Below are 3,413 nucleotides of genomic sequence, written 5' to 3'. Positions count from 1 at the left end.
TCTTATATGGCACAACCGTTATAGGGTCAAAATTAACTCGTATATATATTTTTTAACACAATTAGTTGCCTGCAGTCTGTGTACACAACCAACCTATTGTGAAAAAAAAAAATCATTTTCATTTTTCAAAAAATATTTTTTCCCTATAAATCGGAAACTGTCTCAAAATGAGACTTTCACATATGCACTCCGAAGTGACGTCACTTCGAATAGGCCGAATCCATGCCTGGCAACAATCTATCAACATACTGTAGCTCCTCCCCTAAGTGAGCTGTACACAGTCCACCATGTTTATCCCCTCATTACAGCTTTTAAAACATTCAAGAATCTTTTTTTATAAAGCTGCTAAAGTTATTCAGTTGAAATAATAGATTTTTTTAACACACTTCAATTCGAAAAATAGAAATACATAATTCTTGTCAGCCACAGTACATTACATAGATGCAAATTATGACTTAGTGTCAAAGGCGCAACACCATTTGATGCATGCATTTAAAAAAAACAGCGAAAACATTTGAGCTTTACTATTTCAAAATCTCAGTGTATTTGGAATCGTTTGTTCACAGGCAAAGAAACTTGTTTTTGTCACTGACAAAGGAGCGAACATGATCACAGATCTCCGTGGTTTCATAAGACTGAACTTTAGCGCTCACATACTTCACATCATTCCGAAGTTGGCTACCTTCTGAAAGACGTGAAAAAAACTAGTCACCTACTTCAAACATTCTGGCCTGCAAGTGAAGCAAAGTGCTTGCACAAAGTGAAAATAAGTCCTTAAAGCAGTCAGTGGAAACAAAATGGAATTCTAATTTTAAAATGTTAGATTCCGTGTTTCAACAGTAGGATGATTTAGCAACAATCCTGTTGGAAAATAAACAGTATGACAAAGTAGGGTGCATCAACAAAAATATTCTTAAAACCCTAGTGACCAAAAGGTTTGGCACCAAATTGAATTCACATGCTCTACAAAATAGCAACATACCAATATTTTATTTACTTTTTTACTTACTTTCTCACATTTCACTTCTGGTTATATATGCTCTATATAATTGTGTATGTGACGAATAAAATCTTGAATTTCTCGCTACCAAACTGCGTCAGTTAAAGATGACTGATGATAATAAAATACAAGCTGTGATTCATGCAGTCAAAGTTTTAGTTGATGGATTGGGGTTTGATGAAAATAGAATGGAAAAACTAATACCGCAAACAAAAAAGTCTGCTTTTCAAGACTTTGTGGAATGGGAGGAAAGGAATGATACCATGGACAGGACTTGTCAATAAATTCCAAAATAGCTGGATATTTAAAGGTCAAGTTGGACAGATCAGAAGCACATGGGCCCAAGAATGTCCTCTAGTGGTGGAAAAGACAGTGTCAAGAGTTTCTGAGATTGAGCAAATTAACGCCATGTACTTTGTATTCAAGCTTCCAGTGCTCCATCGGAGAGAGCTTTCAGTATTTGTGGTTGCACAACCGCATAAAGGTTGCATGAAGTAAATGATATGAAATGTCTGCATGGACACATTAAATAGGCCTACATTATATTTATTGACAAATAAGGATAATTTATGTTAAATGTTTGGACATTGCTTAAGGAAAAAATGGCTAATGCACATTCTTAAGCAGTATCAGGCTAAATGCTTTTCTGTTTGACCATGTGAGAAATCCATGTTTATTTTTATTTTGTTTCATCGCAAAATTATTACTATTATTATTATTATTATTTAGATTTAAAAGGGAAGCAAGTGAAACAAATAACAGAGTAGAGGAAAGAAGCAATGAAAATAAAACTACACGGATCAAAATGATAAAGACAACAAAATTGTTTTTGCCCCCCATTTTTCATGAGGTGAACTCAAAGATCTATGACTTTTTCCATGTACACAAAAGGCCTATTTCTCTCAAATACCTTCGCATAGAGTTGATCAGTTTGATGATTTTGGCCTGTGGAATGTTTGTCCACTCCTCTTCAATGGCTGTGCGAAGTTTTTGGATATTGGCAGAAACTCGAACATGCTGTCATATACGCCGACCCAGAGCATCCCAAACATGTTCAATGGGTGACATGTCCAGTCAGTATGCTGGCCATGCAAGAACTGAAGAGATGTTTTCAGCTTCCAGGAATTGTGTACAGATCCTTGCAACATGGGGCCGTGCATTATCATGCTGCAACATGAGGTAATGGTCGTGGATGAATGGTACAACAATGGGCCTAAGGATCTCACCACGGTATCTCTGTGCATTCAAAATGCCATCAATAAAATGCACCTGTGTTCGTTGTCCATAACATAAACCTTCCCATACCATAACCCCACCGCCACCATGGGCCACTCGATCCACAACGTTAACATCAGCAAACCGCTCACCCACACGAAGACATACACACTTTCTGCCATCTGCTCTGTACAGTGAAAACCGGGATTCATCCATGAAGAAAACACCTCTCCAAAGTGCCATCGAATGTGAGCATTTGCCCACTCAAGTCGGTTATGATGACAAACTGCAGTCTGGTCGAGACCAATGTAACACTAATGAGTGGATGGTATTCAGCCATCTGTTTCATATTAATGAATCCTGACTCTCTAACACATTCCTGCCTCAAAGACCAGAACTTGAGTAAACAAGGACCTTCGTTTTACAAACCACTCCAACATTACTCACCATTTGGGTGCCGTGATGTCGGCAACATCCCATGGCGTGGTGACATTTTACACCTTAGAGAGAGCCTCCAGAGATTCTCGCGTGAGCCTCAAAGGAAAAACGAAACCCCCGTTTTTCCCCACACGGCTGACGTGACATTCCACAACACACACACAAACGTTTCTTTACACTCTTCATGTAAGTCATTACTAAGATGTATTTGATAGGTTTGTGTGTTGCGTAACTGGTTAGTCCTGTTATGCGATGGCTATGATTTTCTGATTTGTAACTTGAAAATGTTTCTCCTAATTAAAGTTCTTAAATAGAGTCGTGATTTTGTAACCCTACCTCTGACCAGGTCATAAAACTTTATGACCCAACTGGGAGAAACAGAAAGCCCAGCTCGCTAGGAATTCTTGTAAGGAAAAAGGAAAGTAAATGTATTGTAAATGTCTTAACTGTATTTCCTTTATGTGCTTAGATGTCTTCCCATATCAAATTGGAGTATCTGTAATTTTATTGTGTGTTAATCAGACTTTAAATGTGTGTAATTCTGCATATGAATGTAACTTCATGTTTCTCCTACCTTTACCTGTCATTCTTGGTATGTGTTTAACCGTCTTGCTTTGACTGAACCACTCATACATAGGAAATTACAGTAAAATGTATTATTCTGGAATTACCATCTTGCAGGAATATAACTGCTGAGTTCTGAAAACACCATAACTTACTCGATTGGGTGTTTCCCCAGAGACAAAGAAACTTTTTCCCT

Source organism: Carassius auratus, chromosome 5 (assembly GCF_003368295.1).
Source record: "Carassius auratus strain Wakin chromosome 5, ASM336829v1, whole genome shotgun sequence".
Taxonomy (NCBI): Eukaryota; Metazoa; Chordata; class Actinopteri; order Cypriniformes; family Cyprinidae; genus Carassius; species Carassius auratus.
Note: the sequence above shows the minus strand (reverse complement) of the source record.